Source organism: Pezoporus flaviventris, unplaced genomic scaffold, assembly GCF_033815535.1.
Source record: "Pezoporus flaviventris isolate CSIRO_AGI_PZ_B2104156 unplaced genomic scaffold, CSIRO_AGI_Pfla_v1 ptg000055l, whole genome shotgun sequence".
NCBI classification, from domain to species: Eukaryota; Metazoa; Chordata; class Aves; order Psittaciformes; family Psittacidae; genus Pezoporus; species Pezoporus flaviventris.
In genome coordinates, this window is record NW_026892603.1 from 2,686,707 (window position 1) to 2,711,292 (window position 24,586).

Genomic DNA, 24,586 nt, shown 5'->3' on the forward strand with positions numbered 1-24,586 from the left:
AAATTCCTTCATTTTGGCATGGCTTAAGGTTTCCAGCCTTTGGGGTAAACACTTTAAAAAGCTCTGCAATGAGTTTTTTTTTCCACTGTCAGTTGAAACAAAATCAGAATTATTGCTCAGTGGATATGCTGAAATAAATGAATCTTTGCACACTTTGCACACATTCCATTTGAAGTTATCAAGCTGTAATAAATAGGCACCAGTTTATATTCTGCAGAATAATTAAAAAATAGATTTGAATTATGCTCAGAAGTTGACTCTTGAAAAGTCAGCAGTAAATTGAACATCCTGCCTGAAATCCAACAAATATAGAATGCCTAACATTCCTTAAAATACCATATTACTCATACAAATAACACAACTATCACACAATACAGGTAATAAAAAAATCAAAATCCAAAAACCCTGTAGCAGTATATTGATGCTCAGTTGCCAAATTGCTCCTGAAGAGCTATCATTACTAGGTGGAAAACAATGCAAAGCAGGAGAAGATTTCCAAGGGAAATTTTTTTTTTAAGGAATTGTTGCTCTTGAGTGGTTATGCTTCAAGCGAGCATATTGATGAGAATAATAACGCTAATTTGAATAATTAATAAATGGCTCCCGAACCATAAACATACTGCACAAACCCTGACTAGGGGCCATGTCTGTTCACTTTCATTCCATATCTTCACCTTTGAGGGAAAAAAAAGTCAACCTCTTCTTTCAGTACTCCTCATAATGCCTCAAGGACTCAGGTGTTTCAAGCTCAACAGAGGCAGTGAGAAAACATAGGATATTAGGGTTGTAAGCAACGTCGGAAGGCAACCACAGTAAAAATACCCATCTATGTACCAACCACCACAGCAAGTACCATTTAAAAACTTCCATAGGAGTAAACTAAGAGTCATAGATCCCTATAGCCTTAGTCTTAAGGTGAAGTACTGATGGCTCTGAGATTTCAGCGTAAATACCACAAACTGCCCTAATATTAACATTTGCTTGCTCACCTCAGTTTGTGGAGAAGGAAAGACATTAGTATCAGTGTAAATCCATGTTATAGGTATGGTACAACTAGCTAGTTACAAAAAAAGTTTCAGAAATGAAGAGAGAAAATCAGGTTATAGGGGAGGAAGTGGCCAATAAATATTAATATAAATAAAGTAATATATATTAGTACCATTACAATAAAATGGAAAGAGTAGCCTGGAATCAGCACACAAACTGTTTCCAAAATAAATCAGAACTGATCTAAAGCTTGGAGGCAATGAAGTAGAAGAGAGGTTAATCTCAACATGTAACAATCCTTATGACCCTGTTACTTTGATAGGATCATTCCTCTTAAGAGGAATTAAAATTTACAAAAGAATAAATATGCTAAATTGTGCTGACATGAAAACAATTATTAAATTATATTTTGCTGAAAATAGCTGTGCTGTGAAGGCTGCCCATAAGACATCATTTGTCATCACTGCATCACTACCTCCCCCTGAAGGCAAGGTGCTGATTTTGAATAACCTGCTTCTGCAGGAATCTATTGATTCACCCACAGTGTTGCCTCACTGCTTCAGTAGTCTTCTCTCGGTTTGGTTTTTAGCAGACACTACGGGACATCTAGGTTTTCCATTTGCTTCAACTGAAAATAACTCTAATGAAATATCAACCAGCTTCCATTCATGACTGGTTCAACAAGCTGAAATTAGTAGGTGCTATTAATTTTTTTATCACAATTCATGCACAGACCTGTATGTTTCAAGAAGGTTTAAATTAAGATTTTAAAAGATTTTAAAATCCTTAAAAATATTTTGAAAGAAATCCAACAAATCCAGAATTTCTGCTATCGGATCATGAATACAAGATTTTGTGAAGTGTGTACAAACACTAAAATAAGGTTAGAAAGCTCAATCAACTTTCATGCTTTGAATCATCTAGAAGCCAAATAACATTTTTACAAGAACATCAAATAGACTGAATGAAAGGGAAAATAGATTTAAAGAAATTAGTTAAGCAAATACTTCAATTACTGTACTACTATTAATGTTCACTTTAAAAGTTTAGTTCATTACTGTTGTATCTTCCTTTGGACACACCTAATCAAATTGCCTCAGCATAATTTAATTCTTTTGGGCATAATAAGCTTAATTCTTTATATAGCAGTGCTAAACCTCACAACTGTGAAGAGTCCTGTACATGTGAAGAGTAATTCGTCATCGTATAAACCATCACGCACAAGTACCGCAACTTAGACAAAGCTATAAACTACTTCAAGCAAGATTTCAAAGGTGCCCGCACATGGCCTGACACAAAACTATTTGTGCAAGAGAACTAAAATGTATTTACAAAGCATAGATGCTTTTTTTTTCCTTTTGCAAGGCACCATAGCACAGTACTGTGTCCTGCACTCTACGCACACTGAATGTTCAGATGCAGTTTCAGAAATATTTTAATTAAAACAACTTATCAATGACTTGAAAGTAAAACCCCTCAAACAGTTACTTAGTCTCTTCCTACCTGTGAAAATATCTCATTAATAATGCTTTCTGGGACTGAGATGGGGGAAGGAAGACAGCTAATAGGTACTTTTTATCATAATGCTGAAGGCTATGTCTGTAGCTGGTATGCAGTATATAAAATGACAAAGTATCAGTAGGTCTGTTTATCTTTTATATTAACCCAAGGTGACTTTTGAATATATTGACATATCTCCTTCGAGAAAGCAGCCAGCCTTTTGTTTAAAAGATAGAAAGATCTTATATGTATGAATAGATTTTTAAAACCTTGTTTAACCATAAAAATTAATATTTGGATTGATAACATATGGTTAAATTAGACATAGCTACTATTACTAAGATACATTCACAATATCTTTTGAATCTGGATTTCTATTCCTAAAATATTTTCTTATTATCCTGATTTTTTTCTCAATTTTCCTTAAACTGGGAGTCCCATCTCCTCTCCTACCATAAAAGATCACTTCCAGTAGAACTATGATCTTATCAATAAAAAAATTTGCCACCTATTCTAGATAGCCATGGTGCTTTGGATTATTAGAAACGGGGATATATTTTGTATTCTAGTGCACCTTCTGCAGTATTTACTTTGGTTTTCGTCTTTTGTTTTGTTTTGTTTTTTCCTTAATAAATAAAATGCTTTTTTTGTCTTATACAAGGTTGTGAACAGGTCTGAACATTGCACGATTCTGTGCCATTCTGTAATTCTGTAATTTGTGAGTGAATTATTCTGCAGAAAAGTGAAATACATTTTTGTGGTTTCAATTGTTATTCAACTTGCATAACTGACATTTGAGTAGAAAAAAAAGTGTGACTGTAAATAGTCATTCCTTCATTCAACTTGATACATTTGCTCTTCTTTACTTTTATTTTTTTTTTTAACCAAAACAAGGGAAACCAAACAAAGATTAAAAAGAAAAATAAAAAATAAAGGAGAAGAATCGTGAGGTAGAGCATTTCCTGGGCTTTGTCAGACTTCTTTAGTCTCAGAATTTGTCTTTTTTTTTTTCCACACAGAATCCACACAGAAACACACTGACAGTGCTGCCAAGTTCACCCATTTCAGGTTATTTCCCTTTTCCTTTTAATGTAATAAAAATGGTAACAACAATAACAAAGATGTTACAGTCCATTGGTTTCACAAGAAATTCACAAATATTTGTGGCAGGTGTGTACATAACAAAAAGTGAGCAATACATTTTTTCATTATAGTCATAGGCTTTTCCTACTTCTGAAAAGTTTGGGTTTTTTTTTCCGTGCAGCAATAAGAAACAGCTATTTAGAAAGATGGGAAAAGATGGAAGGCCAAAATCCAAACCTGCTATTCAAACACTCTCAGGATCTGTGCACGTTCAAATCTAGATATGAAAATCCCCATATGTCTACTGACCTTTAACCTAAACACTCTCACTGAAGAAGCTGGCATGCAGAACAAAAACTGATGCCTGAGGCCTATTTGTATTTAGTGATCTTTATTATACTTTTGAGAATCTAAGAATCTACTTTTTGCTTTGCAGGAGACACTTCCGAAGGTCTGAAAGAGGACAGCGCCTCTGCTCAAGGAATACATACCATATGCATATTTACTTTGGGGAAAAAAAAAGAAAAAGAATAAAAAGACCCAACACCCACATTTGCACCTGTACTTTTCTAAACAGGGATGAATTTCAGAAGACTCTCAGGAGTTTCTCCAGCAGATGCAATGTCTCAATTAGTGTGTCACTTAACTGCCTATCATGCCAGGGAATGTGTAAAAGAGACAAGCAATACAAAGAGGACCCTGGAGAGGAGGAGTAGAATTCTCTTTTTCCTCATCTGTGTACAGAATGATTAATCTCTCACAGCCAGCAGTGAGAAGACTGGGCAGCTGTAACCATCCCGTTAACACTGGGGAAGCTAGGTCTTAAAGCAGAATAGCCAGCATATAAACGAATGGAACTCTATTTTATTGCAGTATATAGAAACAGGAAGGGTTGATAATATATTAGAGAATCCAGTCCTATGGTACTGTATGGTATAGCCACCAGATAGAAGTTGTAGCAGATAGAAGAATAAAATATCTGAGATATTCTGAAATATATTTAATACAGGAAACTTATCTCCTGTAAAATTAATTGAGAAGCAGAAAGAAAAATTAGTTACGGTTGTTTTGACAACCTGCGCCTTGATTCTTATTTTAGGAATTATTCCATGATTTACCAAGCATAGGTGTGTGTGTAATTCACCTATGAGGCTTCTGTGTGTGCTTTTCATTATGTAAATATTGTCAAATATGATATTCTGACCTTTATTTTGTGCTTCTGTGTTGTTCCCATGACTGGAACAGTGGGAGGGATGGCCAGCTCCCCAGCAACTTGCTGTAATCATCACTTCTCCAGAGAAAGCAAATCAGAAGTATTCACTCCACTCAGGTGCTTTCCCACAAAATCCTTCAGGTGTGAGGCTTAAAGCAAGCCCGTGAAGGTATCATATTGTGCTCCTGGGGAGTAGTTGCTTTTATGTTCTCTTCTTTCTCTGAGAAAAGGATCAGCAAAACATCTGCTGTAGGGTATGAAGTAGTTAGGAAAATAAGTTTTGATAGGCCTAGAGAAGAATGAGGGAGAAGAAGAATCCTAGAAAATGGATAAGCAGTATTAACATGCTGCTCAAATGTAAGTTTGGATACTACCAAAGATAATTCTGTCATATCTACCATTAGTACATGCAGAAATATAATAAAATTTAGCTTACTGTAAAGCAAGAAAATAAAAATTCTGGGATTTACAGCAGTCTAAGAAGCCTTAAGTCTTCCTTCTTATGTATTTCTTGAGAGGTCAAATAAACATATAGTGCTATACAATAAAATAACACATGATTATGTAATTGAAAGCAGCATTGTAATAGGCATATACAAATGCAACATAACACTACTGGTATCTTTTCCTACACTATAAAGCTTGTACTCTCAACTCAATAGTGTGTAGCATTTTACACAAAGTAGCCCTATCTTCATACCTTTCAGTTCTGTAACTCATAAGTCTTGGGACAGCTCTCAAACTGTCATTTGTAAGACACCTCAGCTATGGAGCTGCTTTGCAACCGTGATGTATTTTATGCATGTTTTCACCTTCTGAGAAAAAATGCCAAGAGGCCTCATATGGTAAGAAAGCGAAATTATTTCAAAAGTAATATACCTACGTCGTCATGTATGTTTAAACAAAGTCTGGAAAAAATGTTTTAAGTGTTATTTAGGATGTATAAGCAGCTGTTGAGATGTAGCTCTCATAGATCATGAAAGTGACACTTCAGCTCTGCAGCAAATTCTGGGTTCCACAATTACCTATCACTGCTGAGGTTTGGTTGCTCAGCCTCAGAACGTCCAGGAAAAATACATGAGAAAGAGAATATATTGAGACTTTTACAGAAGTTTTATGACAGAAGTCACTGACATCTGGGACTGTTTCCAGTAACAACTGCCTTGAGGAAAACAGCACAATCAGCAGCTATGAAGTCCAAAAATTAGAAATTAGTTTGGCATAGAAATCAGTAATTTTGAGGAAAGACGCCAACTGAAGAGCACTTTATGCATCTGGCATCTGGTGAATAGCTGCTCTGTATGGCACAGAATGATATTGTGGGCAAACATTTGAAACAAACTGGAAACAAGTGGCTTTAAATCAAGCTTTCTGGGGACTGAGAAGGATTCTGTATTGATAACAAAATGGAAAAACTAAAATATGAGTCTTCTGGGAAAATGGTGAACCACAAAACAGGCATTGCTAGGAATATGACTGAACAGAACTAAGTATTACTTTCCAAAGCCTTAGTGTGCAGTTAAGCTAAAAACACATCACTCTTAGTTAGACAACAACTGAGATTATAAATACATTATTAATTACATGACAAATAGAAAAAAAAGTTATTTTTTATTTGCTAGAGATATTAATGTTAACCTGTCAGTTCTTAAAATAAGCCATTTTCAGTGAGAAGGAGAAACGTGGAACTGGGATCTACAATATTAAAGTGACTCTGAATAATGATTTAATATAGTGTTAGATGAAAGAAGGCTGTGAATAAACTAACATTCTTGAAGCCCTAATGTGGTTAAGGCAGCAGCATGGTGCAATTTGATTAATCTTTCCAACAAGAAGTTGAATACTTTTGGGTTTCACAGCCATAAAAGAATCACTCTTTTCTAAGTGTTTTTTACTTTGATGGGGTATCCAATATAACGTGATGTGGATCAGCTTAAAGACAGTTGTGTTTGATTATTTTTCTCTCTGCTTATTATGTTCCTACTGTTATTTTAAGTAAAGGTATCTCTGCAATGCTGAGAACAGATTCAAAAGCTGTAATTAGCAGACTCTAGACATAGGCGACTCTAAATGTATACAAATACAAAAGAAGTCTTGAGCCAAGTCTGCGTATGATGAGTAAATTATTCTAAGAACCATTACTTAAGTATCATCGGCAATGCCAGACTGCAAGAAACAAACTGTAAATTGAAAACATGACCTTATATTTTCCCTAATTGCAGGCACTGAAAATTTACAGAGCCTGACCTACTTTTAACTGTGAGCTAAAATCTCTGTTAGAGAACCGTTGACCTAGGGCACCAACCTGTGTCCATAATTCCCTTATGTAAATCCTGTTGTCACACTGGTTTTGCGTTTTGTCCTCTGCCACACTGTAAAGAGTGATGTACATATAACTATGGCCTGCCAAACAAGTCTGCAAGACTTGTCTGGGCTTTACAAGAGCAAGTTCTCTACCTTCTTTCCTTCCAGTTTTTTCTTGCGCTTTGCCTCTGATCTTAGCCTTAGCCTTTTAACCAAATGATGTTTTCTTTGTCACAGTATCACAGTATCACAGTATGTTAGAGATTGGAAGGGACCTCGAAAGATCATCTAGTCCAATCCCCCTGCCGGAGCAGGAACACCTAGATAATGTTACACAGGAATGCATCCAGGCGGGTTTTGAATGTCTCCAGGGAAGGAGACTCCACAACCTCCCTGGGCAGCCTGTTCCAGTGTTCCGTCACCCTCACTGAGAAGAAGTTTCTTCTCAAGTTTAAGTGGAACCTCTTGTGTTCCAGTTTGTACCCATTACCCCTTGTCCTATCATTGTTTGCCACTGAGTAGAGCCTGGCTCCGTCCTCGTGACACTCCCCCTTTATATATTTATAGACACTGATAAGGTCACCCCTCAGTCTCCTCTTCTCCAAACTATAGAGACCCAGCTCCCTCAGTCTTTCCTCATAAGGGAGATGTTCCACTCCCTTAATCATCTTTGTTGCCCTGCGCTGGACTCTCTCCAGCAGCTCCCTGTCCTTCTTGAACTGAGGGGCCCAGAACTGGACGCAATATTCCAGATGGGGTCTCACCAGGGCAGAGTAGAGGGGAAGGAGGACCTCTCTCGACCTACTAACCAACCCCTTCTAATACACCCCAGGATGCCATTGGCCTTCTTAGCCACAAGGGCACAGTGTTGGCTCATGGTCATCCTGTCGTCCACTAGGACCCCCAGGTCCCTCTCCCCTACACTGCTCTCTAACAGGTCGTTCCCCAACCTATACTGGAACCTGGGGTTGTTCCTGCCCAGATGCAGGACTCTACACTTTCCCTTGTTATATTTCATCAAGTTACTCCCTGCCCAACTCTCCAGCCTATCCAGGTCTCGCTGGATGGCAGCACAGCCTTCTGGCATGTCAGCCACTCCTCCCAGCTTAGTGTCATCAGCAAACTTGCTGATAGTACACTCAATTCCCTCATCTAAATCATTGATGAATATATTAAATAATACCGGTCCCAGTACTGACCCTTGAGGCACTCCACTAGTTACAGGCCTCCAACTAGACTCAGCCCCATAGACTACAACTCTCTGGCTTCTCTCCTTCAGCCAGTTCGCAGTCCACCTCACTACCTGATCATCCAGTCCACACTTCCTCATTTTAGCCGCGAGGATGCTGTGGGAGACTGTGTCAAATGATTTGCTGAGGTCAAGGTAGACCACATCCACCGCTCTGCCATCATCCATCCACCGTGTTATTTCCTCATAAAAGGCTAAGAGATTGGTCAAACATGATTTCCCCCTGGTGAAGCCATGTTGACTGCCCCTCATAACCTTCTTATCCTTGATATGCCTTAAGATGGTACCAAGGATAAGGTGTTCCATCACTTTCCCAGGGATGGAGGTGAGGCTGACCGGTCTGTAGTTACCCGGGTCCTCCTTCTTGCCCTTTTTGAAGACTGGAGTGACATTTGCTTTCCTCCAGTCCTCAGGCACCTCTCCCGTTTCCCAAGACTTGGTAAAGATGATGGAGAGTGGTCTAGCAATGACTTCCGCCAGTTCCCTCAGCACCCGCGGGTGCATCCCATCTGGACCCATGGATTTATGGATGTCCAGATTGCTCAACTGGTCTCTAACCCATTCCTCATCGACTAAGGCAAACCGCTCCGTCGACCTGACTTCATCTAAGGTCTCAGGGGTACAGGGCTCTTCAGGACTGCCCGCAGCAGAGTAGACAGAGACAAAGAAGGCATTCAGTAACTCTGCCATCTCTTTATCTTCTGTCACCAGGGCACCCATCCCGTTCATCAGTGGGCCTACATTGCCTCTGGTGTTAGTTTTGTCTGCCATGTATTTAAAAAAGCTCTTTTTGCTGTCCTTGACCCTTCTTGCCAGGTTTAATTCTAAGGATGCCTTAGTCCTCCTAGCTGCCTTCCTACATCCTCTAGCAGCAGCCTTATATTCCTCCCAAGTGGCCAGCCCCTCCTTCCATGACCTGTAAACTCTCCTCTTCCACTTGAGCATACCCAGCAATTCCCTATTTAGCCACGCAGGTCTCTTGGCCCTCTTCCTTGACTTCCTACGTGTCGGGATGCTCCGTTCTTGAGCACGGAAAAAGCAGTCCTTGAATGTCAACCAACTATCTTGGGCCCCTTTACCTTCAAGCAGCCCTGCCCATGGGATTTCCCCTAGCAATTGCTTGAAAAGGCCAAAGTTTGCCCTGCTAAAGTCCAGGGTTGCAATTCTACTTGGTATTCTACTAGTCCTGCCACACAAGATCCTGAACTCCACCATCTCGTGGTCGCTGCAACCAAGGCAGCCCTCAACCCTTACTGCTTCGACCAGATCCTCCTTGTTAGTGAGGATGAGATCCAGCAGCGCTCCTCTCCTGGTCGGCTCATCCACCATTTGCAGGAGGAAGTTATCATCCATACACTGGAGGAACCTCCTGGACTGTGGCTGGGTTGCCGAGTGGTCCTTCCAGCAAACATCAGGGAAGTTAAAATCCCCCACGATGACCACGGCCTGTGACTGTGAGGCCGCTCTCAGCTGCCTTTGTCTGGTCATCTTCTCTTGGAAAGGTGTAGTACATTTGTCAGCAGGCACATTAACATTCTGCTGCATGTTTGTACTGAATAAGTGTTAATGTTCACCTCAAAACTCTACCTATCTGATGAAAGAGAAGGTGGAATTTCTGTTTTGACAGACCACAATTCAGTTTCTTCACGTATACAAGAAGCAAAAATGCAAGTGTGGGGAGACAGTCTTCTTCAACCACTCACCAAATCCACAGCTTCTGTTTAGGTTGAAGGGCCTTCAAGCTACCTTTGAAATGTAAACATTTACTAGTAGCAAAGAAATAATGGATTTTGCCTTGGGACATTGTAGCGTAAGAGCCAGGTCAACAGATTCAGAGAGCAGAGCTTTTTACTGCTTTCAAGTCATCAAATTTATCTTGTGCTAAAAGCCACCGTGGTCCCCAGTGAAAGTTAAGAGGCTGTTTACACCTTACAGGGAGAAGAAACTATCCGTAACTGATGTTTGGTGGGATGATTCCTGCAGCCAGAATCCTTCATAGTCAAGAAACCTCGTTTACCTCCCCTAGCACCCAGCAAGCTCCCCCTGCTGGGGACTTCTTCCTCTTCGTGAGAGAGAAGTTCAGACCTTGCTTTGTCAAGCAGAAGCCTGCCTCAGTATTGAGGGAATTCTTCCCTCATCTCTTGGCAAAGCCAGGGATCAGGAATAGTTCCCATTGCACCCAGTTTAGCCAGATTTGGCAAGAAACAGCAGCATTTGTCTCTAAAATTTCCTTCTGTAAAGCTTTCTTTCAAAAAAAAGCAGCCATTGTCAGTGTTCAGGGTGGGGAGGGAGGCAGGGTCATTATTATTGTTAATTCAAAATTTATGCTTGAGTGTATGTATAGTGAGCAGAAAACCCTAGTCTTTTAAGGCATATTTGCATTCAGTGCTACCATGTTGACACTGACGTCTGCTGTACTGCCACAGAGCATTTTTGTTTCGGTGTTGGCATTTCAACTTGGCATTATTTGGTAGACTCTGAAATCTCTGAAAGAGCGGCTAGCATCCCTCACACCACCTCTCCCTTTTTTCCTAGCCCTGTCATTACATGTTATGCCTTTGCCTGTATCTATTTCAGAACAAAGCGGCCTAATAATGCTTTAAGGCTTACTCTCCTGAGCCATTCATCCATCTAATATAAATGGGGGTTATACCCTTACCATTTTTGGCAGAGTTAAATACTTAGGCATATCAGCTCAGAATTGAAAATTTCTGCCATTTCCTGACATCTACACCACAGAGATTTTAAACCACTTGATAGACGAGATGTTACTATATTTGTTAATCAGATAAATGACAGAAATACAAACATGACTGAAAAGTCATGTTTCTGTTCTGATACAAAGTTCTCACTGAAACAGCCAAATAGAGACATGTAAATGTGAAACTTCTGAATGCGATGCTTCTGAAGCTGACAAACTCTTCAGTGCAAGTTCTCCTCCCACTATATTTTTCTGTACTCCTGTGGCTTTTTAAATCCATAGGCTCACACACCCACACAGAGCAACTAAATGAATCATTTTCCTCTGTTACTTCCCCCATGTCTACTTTTAAAATTGAATAACCAGACTGTTAGCAGTCATGTGCATAAAAATGAGAGCCCATCAAGGAAACACGGTTTCTCAAAATGCCAACAATGCCGTAAGTTCCATAAAGGGCTTTGAATGAGGTCACTGTTCCATATAGTTACTGTATGTTCTGCTGATCAGACCCCTTGGTTCTGCTGATCCGACTCCCTTGGTTCCCTATCCAAGGGAGGTTCCCTCTTAAAAGCATCTGATCACTTTCCTGCAAGAGCAATCCCACTGAGGTAACAGGCATATATAATTGTAAAGTTTAGCTCAGCTTACTAAAATGTCACAGAACAGGGGAACACCCACTTCACTCCATAACTGATTTCTTCAAGCATCCTAAGCCAAAAGCATTCTTTTAGTGCTGGAAAATATCAAGAAAACATATATGATACTCCTACAAACTGTGCAAAAATGAGCTCTATTTCAAAATGCAAAACAAAAAACAAGAAAGCAAGGCAAAGAAAAATAGTTAGAGAAAATCATGGCACAATACCACTGGGGAAACTTGTAACAAGTAATGAAACAATCTTTCTTAGGATCATAGCTGAATACATCAGTCTTTGAATACCACCCTGCTTACCAAACAGAATACATATTTCTGCCTTTCAAGTAGTACGAAGCAGCCAAAGCGAAAAATCAGTCTAGGAGGAGATAAGGCATCTGTTACATTAGCTACTTAGCTCTGGGAATAGGTTTTCACAGGTTTTAAAGAAAAAGCCAGGATTTATGAGCACATATTTTATTTCCTGTATTCTCCACAGTCTAGAATGCAGTTTTCAGTTTCAGTTTAATAATTAAGAAATGAAGTTGAGCTTTCCTGGGAACAAGGGAGAATACTATGTGTTACCCCTGTGTGTAACATTAATCTTAAAAATTTATTTAAATATCAGTAAAGGGCTATTTTCCAGCACTTTATTTTTCTCTGTTTTCTTGTGAAAGAAGTGTAACTTTTTCTTGTGTTGCAAAATATTAACATGAGACTGGGGAAAAATTTCAGTTGTATTTTATATAATGTACAGAGAAGGGAGAGAATGTGCTTCTGAAGTTTTGGGGGAGAGTTGTGAAGAGCATCTATAAAATTTCTGTTAAATGTGTGAGCATGAAGAAACGGGGGGGGGGGGAAGAATGAAATTGCATATGTACATTGACTGGATGAGTACTTACTTATCTGGAGTGAAGTCTGGTGCAAACATTGTGGCATTATCCCTCTGTTCTTCACAATAGCAGTGGAGTTGCTTGGAATACCTAAGGAAGCAGATGAAATGCTAACCTGGTGACTACAGAGGAATACTTCCACACAGGGAAGTGATTTTCTGTGTTAGGAGCTAGCACACTATTTGTTTTCTTCTGAGAGCTCACTCAGGCTAGATCACAAGAAGAATTTGAAGGGGGCCACTTAAATACCAGGATGGACCTCACAGACATCTGCCTCTGTGTTGTTTAAACTTGGTGCATAGACGCAGCAGGAGGTTTATTTATACAGTACTGACTGTTACTGACTGGCACTACCACAGTCTCCTGTAAAGAGCTCATCTTGATGTTGTTTTTGTTCAAGGGTCCCAAGAAGTATTTTACTCTTAGAGATGGAGATGGACAGGGGTAGAGCAGTTGATGTCATCTACCTGGACTTGTGCAAAGCGTTAGACACTGTCCCACACGAGGTCCTTGTCTCTAAATTGAAGAGACATCAATTTGATGGATGGACCACTCGGTGGGTAAAGAACTGGCTGGATGGCCGCACACAAAGAGTTGTGGTCAGTGGCTCAATGTCCGGCTGGAGACAGTAACGAGTGGTGTCCCTCAGGGATCAGTGTTGGGACCGATCTTCTTCAAAATCTTTGTCACTGACATGGACAGTGGGATTGAGTGCGCCCTCAGCAAGTTTGCCGATGACACCAAGCTGTGTGGTTCGGTTGATACCCTGGAGGGAAGGAATGCCATCCAGAGGGACCTTGACATGCTTGTGAGGTGGGCTGATGCCAACCTCATGAGGTTTAACCATGCCAAGTGCAAGGTCCTACACCTGGGTCAGAGCAATCCCAGGCACAGCTACAGGTTGGGCAAAGAAGAGATTCAGAGCAGCCCTGTGGAGAAGGACTTGGGGGTGTTGGTCGATGAGAAAATTAATATGAGCCGGTTTCAGTGCGCGCTTGCAGCCCAGAAAGCCAACTGTATCCTGGGCTGCATCAAAAGGAGCGTGACCAGCAGGTCGAAGGAGGTGATCCTGCCCCTCTACTCTGCTCTCGTGAGACCTCACTTGGAGTATTGTGTGCAGTTCTGGTGTCCTCAATATAAAAAGGACATGGAGCTGTTGGAACAAGTCCAGAGAAGGGCTACGAGGATGATCAGGGGACTGGAGCACCTCCCGTGTGAAGATAGGCTGAGGAAGTTGGGGCTCTTCAGCCTGGAGAAGAGAAGGCTGCGTGGAGACCTCATAGCAGCCTTCCAGTATCTGAAGGGGGCCTATAGGGATGCTGAGGAGGGACTCTTCGTTAGGGACTGTAGTGACAGGACAAGGGGTAACGGGTTAAAACTTAAACAGGGGAAGTTTAGATTGGATATGAGGAGGAAATTCTTTCCTGTTATGGTGGTGAGGCACTGGAATGGGTTGCCCAGGGAGGTTGTGAATGCTCCATCCCTGGCAGTGTTCAAGGCCAGGCTGGATGAGGCCTAGGGTGAGATGGTTTAGTGTGAGGTGTCCCTGCCCATGGCAGGGGGTTAGAACTAGATGATCTTAAGGTCCTTTTTTACCCTAACTGTTCTATGATTCTGTGATTCTATGGTTAGGAAATGGTTAAGCACCTGACAGCTGGTTTTCTCAGGAAGAATTTCTGTCAGAAAGAGAATGGTTTTCAAATACAATTTTAGCTCTTCTCCAGTCTTTCTTTTCACTTTCATTATGCAAGTAACACATTTCTTTGTTGCTATATGCCTTTTGATTTAATAAGTAAACTAAATAGCTTAATAGCTATTTAACAGCTTAACTATCTATAGGCAATAGTTGCATAGTACCAGAAAACTCTGACAGACTTCTGTAGGCTACAGCTACTTCAGGGAAGTAGTTGTACCTCACCCTCCCCTCAATACCAGTGTGCATATCTGGTGCTTTTCCTAATGCAGTTAAACACATCACCAAAACCGCAGCACTCATTGGAACAATTCATTGGAACAAATTATAGTCTGAATGCAATTCATTATTCTTCCTACCCTCCCTTGTGATAGCCAGGCAACCCATTTATTTTTGTGTTGTTACCAGGTATCAATAATTTAGAAGAAACAATGTACCATATGTGTACAAAGAAGAAGAAATCTATTAGTAAGAAATATTACAGTCAATCTGGCATTCTGTAATGAGTTTCTAGTTTTCTCTTTGCCAGAGCAAGAACCCTTTTGAGCACCACTGCAATCAGGATTTTTGACAGGACGAGTGCACTCCAGCTATGCCTCTTACCATGGGAAAAGCTGGAGCCTCATCTTTCTCAGTAAAACAGGAGTTACAAAGAAAGCAGCGTTACAAGATCCTCTATGGTGCATGCACTTTTTGTGGGTTGACAGGTAGCTCATTCTTCCCTGTTCATCCACATTAACATGCTGACATGACAGCTAACAAAAACTAGTAGAGTAGTTTAACCTGTATGGCCATCAGTGGTGTACTGCACTGCTTACGCACTGAAAACAGGAGTGAAATATAACCTGTTTCTTACCTGATAGCAATTGCTAGGAAAAAAAAATCTGGCAACTCAAAATTAGTACTGAAGTAGAGAATGAAAACATTTTGCAGATATTTCTGATTCATCCAAAAGTCTGGCAATGCCCTTAAGTGAGAAAGTAATAGAAGCTCTTTGAACAGCTGATGATATCAAATACTGTGGCATACAAAAGAAAAGCCACAAGTTTCGTCTTTTTAAAATTCTTCCTCGCATGACTGAGAAATGCTGGATGACAGTGAACTAATGCTTTCATTACTGATGTTTGCACTAAATGGAAACCTTTTGAAGTTGCTGAAAATATGCAAATATACAGTGATCCAATAAAGGCAGCCTGAATTTCAAAATCCTCAGAGGTTCCCTGCCTGTCATAAAAACATTAGGGGTTTTTAGGAACATGGTTTAATGGTGGACTTGGCAGTGTTAGGTTTATGGTTGGACTCGATGTTAAAGACTTTTTCTAGTCTGAATGATTCTATGATTCTCCAAAAATTCTTACATCAAAAGTTTGTGGAATTCCCATTTTCTTCTACATTACAATGCACAATGACAGAGGGATTCCACGAAGCTCATCTGTATCCACCGCTCTGTCGTGTGAACAGTAATAACCATTCCCCATTTGAGAAAAGGTAGAGGGGCACACGGATGCAAAAGCATGGATTTCTGGTCTAGATATATGAACTCTATTTGGAAGCTTGGGACATGCCACCAGCAATAGGTATCTTCTGTGTTGTGGTTTAAGCTTGAGTTCTCATGTTGGAATGTGTTAGACAGTTCCCATTACAGCTGACTAAACTGCAGATGAGTAAGAAAAAATCTCTGCTCCTAGGATTTAAAGCTGGATTTCCAGTTGAACAAGTGTTTGTTGGTGTTGTAAGGTGCCTTTTCTCTGTGTAATAGAGATGATTATATTTTATGGGATAATAATCTTGATTATATTATTTTTAGTGATAGAAATAGTCTGTCCTGTAACAAGTGTAATGTATACATCTACCACCTGGAAATCATGTAAATAATTCACATGTAAATGACACATGAAACCTTTCTTTCTAAATAGAAAAAAACTGTTTGATCACACTATTAGTGGGTAATGTGCCAACTCAAATGCAGCTGTGTGAATGGTTGTTATCACATGTCTTGTGATGAGTCTGTTCTTACTGGAGAAGCTTATAAAGAATACATATTTCATTCACACACCACAAACTATCTACATTTCAGCAGATGTTTTCTCACAGCAGAAATTTTGGAAACAAAAGCCAGTCTTTTTAGCCACAAGATATGAATCACACTTCATAGTAGCATGGAAACCAAGGTTTTAATATGATGCACATTCAGAAATAACAAATAAAGAACAAAGATAGCAGCTTATCATGATAACTAAAATTCTTAAGAATTTCTACAGGAAATCTTGTTTTCTGTATGAACAAATGAAACTTTACAGTTTACTTATGAATAAGACTGATTAAATTCTTGTGGGTTTTGAGTAAAAGGGGTTTGGACTGTTAATTAGCCCTTTTTGTAGGTAGTTTTAGTCTATGTTTGGTCTCATATTTCAAATTATGTCTCACTGAGTTTTATGGAAAAGAGCTGCTACCTGCACTTAAATTTTAAAATTGAATACATTGGAATTTACAAGATTTAAAAATCAAGGTGATTTTCACTTCTTGACTTCTTCCATCCCTTTTTGCCATACCATTTTCTGGACTCTTATTCTTTTCTAGCAGTACAGTTTCATCATTCCAGGAGGGGGGAGTCACAACCACCTTCTATTCTATGGTATCTGTAGATTAAAAATCATAACTGAAAATCTGAGGGTTTGGACATCTTTGCTTTTAAATAAGATTTGTTAATAAACTGCTAATTCTGACAATGGATGTAACAGATGGAGGGTCTCTAACCCAGGTCAGCTGCATGTACTCTGCAACGGCAATAGCAACAAAGATAGCAAAGGCAGCACCAGCAACAGCACAGCACAATGTGCTTGGCGAGATGCAGGATCAGCCAGTGCTGTGCTGTGCCGTGTTGCTGTCCCAGTGAGCTTAGATCTGGCCCTGGTACAGTGCTGTGCTGGGGGTACTGCACCTCACTACAATATTTCTCCCCTTCCTTTGTACTTGCATTGTGTTCAACACTCCCCTAACTTCCCCTTTGCTGATACACTCATACTGCTGTCCTTCCTCAACACGGAGTAGTTATTCTCACTACTGGTAGTAGTTAATATTAGCATGTTTTAATTTCATCATACAGTCTGTGTTGTAACTGTGGCATAGATGGGTATATATGTAGTTTATGTGTGTATATGTATATGGGTATGTATATATATATAATATAGATATGAGAGACATATCATTCAAAGAAGTTGTACACTCAGCAGCTACACAAGTTTGGCATACCTTGCCTTCATGAAGAAGTTTTAAATCTTGACCCACTGGGGCTATCATTTTGCCTCTCACAGACAGCTAAAATCTAACACATCCGAATGTCCTACAAACATTGGTTTAAGGGTAGAAAAAACAGATCAGCAAGTTGCAGAAAGTAATGTGAACGATAAAAAAAAAAACAACCAAGTGTTGACAAATATATATTTTTGTTAGCAATCAGCAGAGATGTATGCAAATAGAATTCATCCACCTTATCAGAATTATTACAAAAAAGCTTTGTTCTGGATTTATGGTTTGGTCTCATCACAAGTTTTGAGATTTTTGGCTTGTGGAATAGAGGGTGGTTTGACAGAACAAAAGATATGTTTATTCTCCTTTCACCACCTCTTGTTAAGCAAATCTGAATTATTCTGCATTTAACAAACAGGAATGACATAATAAACATGCCTGTATTTAAGAAAATCCTAATTAAAATTAAAAACATGAAGCTAATACTGATATCTTTTATTGTTCTTACTAACTGCAGGGCAGAAACCAAGCAAATAAATAAAGCTGAATGCAACAGACCTCTGCCTTCAGCTAAAGTTAGAATTATTAATGCATGCAGACAGGTCAAATACTGTTGTGGTTTCACATCAGTTTCCTCTGTTTTACTTCCATATTTCTGAGAGCTTCCCTTAGGTAAGGAACACATCTGTTTATGTCTGAAAACAATAGATATGCTCAAGCTGGAATGTGGAGGAGGTTTCTCCGCACAAAACAAGCACAGCACTTTCCTGGCAGGCTTGCCAGAGGGCACAACATAACTAAGAATATGAACTGCTCCACTTACCATCCCTATACAAACAAGAATTTTCTCCAGACATGCCCTTGATGATACCAGGAGAACATGTCTAAAGCTAACACTAGAATATTCCCATTTACGTCCTGACACTGGGGTAACTTTGCCATCACACCCAGAAAAGGAAGGTAATTCCAGCGTAGCATTATTCAGATTATTACAGTGCAGAAAAGCAATAATTATAAAAGGCCCAATGTGCCGTATCAGCGATAAATTTATTCATGAACAGGGCAAAATGCTGGCTAACCTACCTACATGTTTTCATTTTCAATGAAATTCATATTTAACCTTAATTGTCTACAATTGTTCATGCAATTAAAGTTGTAGTCTATTGAAATGAAATCAAGTCTGCATTAACATATTAAAAAAATAAAAACATTTGGCTAGGCTTTAAAGAATCAATCATGAAAAGGTTACATGTACACTACTAGTATGAGATTAGTGTTAGAGATAGTGCCTTGGCAAGGGTATTTCCTTCAAGCTATAGTGAGAAAAGAAAAACACATTTTTAGTGCAGTCATTAAGTTAACATCTTTCATAATTAATAAAGAATCATGAGTCATTTTCTGGGAACAGCATTAAAGGAACTTCAGGACATTGTGTTTGAAGAAAGAGAGTTTGGGAAGTCCTGCGATATTGTGCATTCTTAATAATTCAGACAAGTGATTTTATGTATCTTTGGAGGGAGGTGAATGATTTCTTTTAGTAAAAATGAATCACAGAAGTAAGAGGTACTGGAATCTGACAGTCAGAATGAAATAATACAAGTAACTAGCAATATAGTTCTGAGATACAAACAAACCAGAAGTTTCTGACAAGTGTTTTGTCAAGAAAACTTGGAGTAGTTACAGCAATATAAAGCATGGAGCAATTAGATTGTCTACTATTTTAACCAGTGAAGACTTAATGGTTTAGCAGGTGATACCAGTTAGAAAATTACTACTTTTATACTCATGCATGTTTATATGTATTTTTACATATGTTTATAACATTTAAGATTTCAGATAACACAGTTGTTAAGAAATCAACACCGTCCAGTGCACATGTTTATTTCAGATGTAGCTTCAGCAGATGGTTGGGTTTGTAGTCCTGGAAGCATCCAGGTCTGGTTTTGATTTTATTAAGTGATGAAGTGATGATCTACTAGAAATTCGTACATAATCCTGTCCATGGCATTTTAGTTGTGCCCCTTAGAAGGATACCTAACTGCTAAATGAGGCTTCCTTTTACTTGCTTTCTTTTTTACCCCATGACACCTCATTCTTGGCAGCACAGATGAATCAGCTTTAATCACCAGAGCAGCATCTCACTCAGGCTACTACTCAGCCTTGTGGTTAGGACACAGATACTGGAGTTCAGGTTCAATTCTCTACAGTCTGAAGCATCCAGTACTACCCACTTCCTATAGCAGTATCAGCCTCAATCGGACTTAACTGTGCACATCAAACTTCTCAGGTATTCCTGCCAGACATTGATGAAGCAGCTTTGCACCCATAGGAATGCAAAAGAGATGAGTGTTTCTCTCTCCAGGGCAGCCACTGTGAGCAAATGTTCTGAAATGCTGAAAATGTTGGGGGGCAGATGGAAAAATCTGAAATTTCTGAAACATTTTGAAACTTCTAGTCTGTTTTAGGTTTAGAATGTCATATTTAGTTTTGGGTTTAGAATATCATATCTAGTTTGGGGTTTAGGATGTCATATTTAGTTTTAGTTTTTAGAATGTAATATTCAAGGTCTGGCAGTCCCTGAAATGTATTAAGTAAATTTAAAGTTCCCAGATCTTCTTTTGGGCATCATTCAGGCAGATTCTGCTCTACTTTGTTATTAAATCTCTTATATAATCGTGTCTGATAAAAAAGCTAGTCCTATGTGTATCAAGGAAAAGGAACTAGAGCCTGTGCTATATTTTCACTCTTCTGTAATTTATTTGAGCATTTCTTTCTAACATTGCTTCAAAAGAAAGGAAAAACAGATTAATATGTTCCCTTCCTTCTTCTCCAGCCAAATTAAAATTCTTCCCTATGACTTGTTCATGCTTCAGAAAGTTAATGGTAACAATATTACAATTAATAAATGCACATTTAATGCATGATACATTTTATTAAATAAAACCTGAAAACTTTTATGAAGTAGGGGAGAAAGTTTAAAAGTAAATGTAAATGAAGGCATAATTTATCTTCTCATCTTCCTTTTCCATTTTGCTCTTTCAAAACTCTTTCTTCCTGAAATTATCTTTTTCTCACATTCCAACTCTACTACACAAACACTCTTACTAAGCTTTTTTCTTCCTTGAGTAATCTTTTCTCCCTTGTCTAGCAAAAAAATGAAAGTCTTCTGTGGACTATCCTGAATGATGCAAAGCAGGAGATTCTGTGCACAGAGGAAGATCTGTGCACACATGACTAAAGAAAACATAGCAGAAATGTGTTTCTCAGTGGCACAAATATTGTTTGAACAAGTCATTGATCAGGTCTTAAGGTATTGCAATGGGAAAATAACAGTCTGTATTTTACACAAAATGAGGCTTTCCACTGGAGGTAAAAAAAATAGCAAAATGTTTTATCTGCCTTGGGAATAAGAACTCCAAAATAACTATCATGTCTTTACAATCTTCCAGAATAGAAGTAATCAATCCTCATCCTTAAAAAAAAGCTTGGGTGTCTATTTTGTTTTAATTAGCTATTTTTTAAATATTTTATTTTTTTAGTTTAGGGAAAAATTTTAAACATTTGTCCTCAAAGAGACAAACATTTACTTTCTGAAAGCTGAACACATCCACACATTGCTTTATTGAGCCTCTTAGAAAATCTGAGGTGCAAGTGTTAGTAGACACATCTGTGCTTTTGCCTTTCGATAGTTTCAGCCCAAAGTGTGAAAATAACTGAAGTCAGATTACTCCTGCAGGTTAAATAAATAGGTCCTGACATGAGCAACAGAAACAGACAACCCAAATTACTTTCAAGAATATATCCTTTTATCTAAAAGAAGTAGTCCACCTGCTTTTTGTTTCTGTTGTTTTAAGACTGACTCTTGAACTTTTCTTCCCTGAAGGGGAAATACAAAGAATTGGAACTGATAACAAAAGACAACAAGTTTTACAAATGTATCCAAGGGACACAAATGCCTTAGGGCAGAAATGAAAAAAAAATAATAAATTATTTCCAGATCCTTCTAAGTTGTCATCAGTGACAGTGTTTCATTAAGAGGTGACATTGTTTTAATCTTCCCCCCAGAATCCTCTGACTTAAGGAAAATCCTTCCAGTTCATCAGTTTTCTTTCACCTCTCAAAAGGCAACCTGAGGTGTAACTCAACATGCAGGTGCAGAGAAAATTAGCAGACACTAAAATTCACCATTTCACTATGCAAACCAGCCTGAGACTTTCAGTGAAGCTTCTGGTGGAGTCCAGGATTTTCCCACTGCCAGCTCAGTGCAGGCACCGGCCAGGCCCAGCTGCTGCCCACCTTTGTTTTTTCTACCTTTCTGCTCTCTCACTCCAGAGACAACCAGTCAATACAAGTAATTCTTTTCACATTGAAATAACTCAGACTAAAGCATGGCCTAAATAACTGGGCTTATCTGCTCCACAGGACTGAAAGAAATGCCATTCCTCCTTTTTTGTTCCACCCTCTGTCATTTCTCTTAATCTTAGTGTGCCAGGTGATGTAGTATCTGCACAGTATAAGCAACAGGTGACTTCCCAGACATCACCTCCACCCCTTCCTGCAACTTCTTTTTCAGCCATGTCTCCTTCCCCAATCTCTTCTTACACCCTAACCTCCTACTGCTACCAGCATGTCCAACAGTTTATCCAAGGCTCAGTGGAGTATTATGGTGTCATTCAAAGGCTACATTTACTATACAAAACTAACCGTTATTAGCTATTTCCCTGATAAATACTGTGGCAGGTATGTGAAATACAGTTGTCTCAGACATCCAGATTGATTTATTTAATTCATAACTTTTTAAAACATGAGCATACTTCAAATAGTGCTGGCTAAACTTCTTTGTATTCTTTCTTCAGGTTAAAAAATTAAAATAAGGCAGGTAACCCCTGCTTTGGTTTATTACATGGGTGATATAAAACAGACCTTGCTCCCCAAAAAAACCCCATCAGAATCTACTATCATCAGGCATTTAAAAGATGAGAGGAAATACTTGCAAATACAATATAACATAGAATGACACCAGGTTGCTTTCTTTTATTCGTGTCACATTCTAAAAGCTATCCTACAAAGAACTGCTTTGCTACTGTTACTGTGCAGTACTTTAACGTGCAGATGTAATTACACTGTGTGCCTGACTTATCTGGTCATTAACTGAACAAAGTAAAAGAGCTTCAAAATGACGGTTTAAGGATCAGCTCGTGAAACATGTAATTCTATGATTTCAGATGAAGAGCCTTGGTTTAAACGATTGCACATTGATCTGGGAGAAAACCAGAAAGGAGAAAGAAACTCTGCAGGTGAGTTTCTCATCAAAATACAGGTCTTAACTTAAGAACATGTATTCCAAAACTATTTGATAGGGCCTGAGGGCCAATAAAGGCTGAAGCCCTGCACCATTCTGTCTAGCATCTATACAAATAGACATAGGTTTTCTGTAAAGCATGTCAAGCAAATTGAAAGGGAAGACCCAAGGTAGAGGAAATGGTAAAATAATTATTCATTTCATCTGTGTGAAAGCAGCACTTTCATTTTAATTTCCTTATTGACTAGAAAGGACAAAAATAAATAAATAACTAAAAAGAGTATAGAAGGAAGTCGAAGGAAAGGGAGTAAAAATCAAAGTGTAAAATTAAGCTGAGAAAAAACCAGGATGGTAAAGAATCAGTCATCACAGGACAGAGTAAGTGTTGCCAAATCTGGGAATGTTACCTGAATGGCAAAGCACCTGATTTAGTTTTCACTGATACATTAAAAAGTTGGGCACTCTGCTACACACTTGTCTGTGATTTTCCCTTATATTTCAAATATGGAGAGGAAAGGTACCTTATAGATTTCAACGGCTCCAGAGCTAGAGCCTCTTCTGCACTGGACTGTTCAGTGGTAATGTTGGGCAAGCCGTTTTTTTGTTTTCTCATACTATTTTATTTAAACTGTTGTTTTGACCCAGAAAGATTCTCTGCGCTACTTCAATAGGAAACGGGTTACGCATGGCAAGCAATTTAACACCCTGTGTACAGTTGCCTGAAAGTTCATGCAGTGAGATGCTCACTGTATGTATCATAACATGTTGCTGACTCACTGCTAGTACAAGAAAATATAATTTCCCCTTAGGGGCAATAGTAGCTTATCTGTTATCTCTCATCTGCAAAAAGAAAGAATAATAACCTAGAAGTCATGCTCTCCACCTGTGACACCAATGAAATGCTGAGTTGAAGCTGGCCAGGTGAAACTGTAGAGGTTACAACTTATAAAACAAAAACATCTGCCCAGAAAAGGCTGTATATTTAGACTTTGTTTGATGATTAACAAAAGGACAATGTTCAGTTATGATTTTTGTTGTGGAATGTAATGAGTCAAATAACCACAGTGTATGTTGTAGCAGAAAAAAAAAACAACCTCAAAATAACAACCAAAAACATCCCCCCCCCCCCCCAAAAAAAAAGAAACAAAACAAGAGAGTCAAAGAGAGGCAAAAAGGGATGTCTTCTGTCTGAGTCTGGCATCTATGAGAAACAAGAAGTTCCTTTTCTGAATAATTTTCTCTTCTTAATAACTTCCTAAACTCTCAAGGTATATATTGTATTTTGCTCCTTGACTAAGGGAGTAAAAGCTGGAACAAAAAGAGAAAAAATATTGCACAACATCCCAAAGGACTGTTTGTTTTAGAGATGGATCGTATTAGTCTAGAAAAGCAGAAACATTGTACTTGTAAAATTTAAATGTCAGTATAAGCACTTAGTATATTTGAAAATATGCAATTGCTGAGTATTTATGTTTGTTTTTTTTTCATCAAAACTTACAGATTTTTTTCCCACCACTGATCCAGAGTCAGTGAAACCTTACTTTGGTAGAGACGGTGTCAGCCATGTGCTCCCCAACTTTGACTAGGCAGCCTGCTTTGTTCAACCTTCAAGTCAACACAACTACATTTAAATTCAGTAATTTCAAGCAGAGATTACAGAATCACAGAATGATTTGAGTTAGAAAGGACCTTAAGGATCATCCCATTTCAACCCCCTGCCATGGGCAGGGACACCTTCCACTAGACCACACTGCTCCAAGCCCTGTCCAACCTGGCCT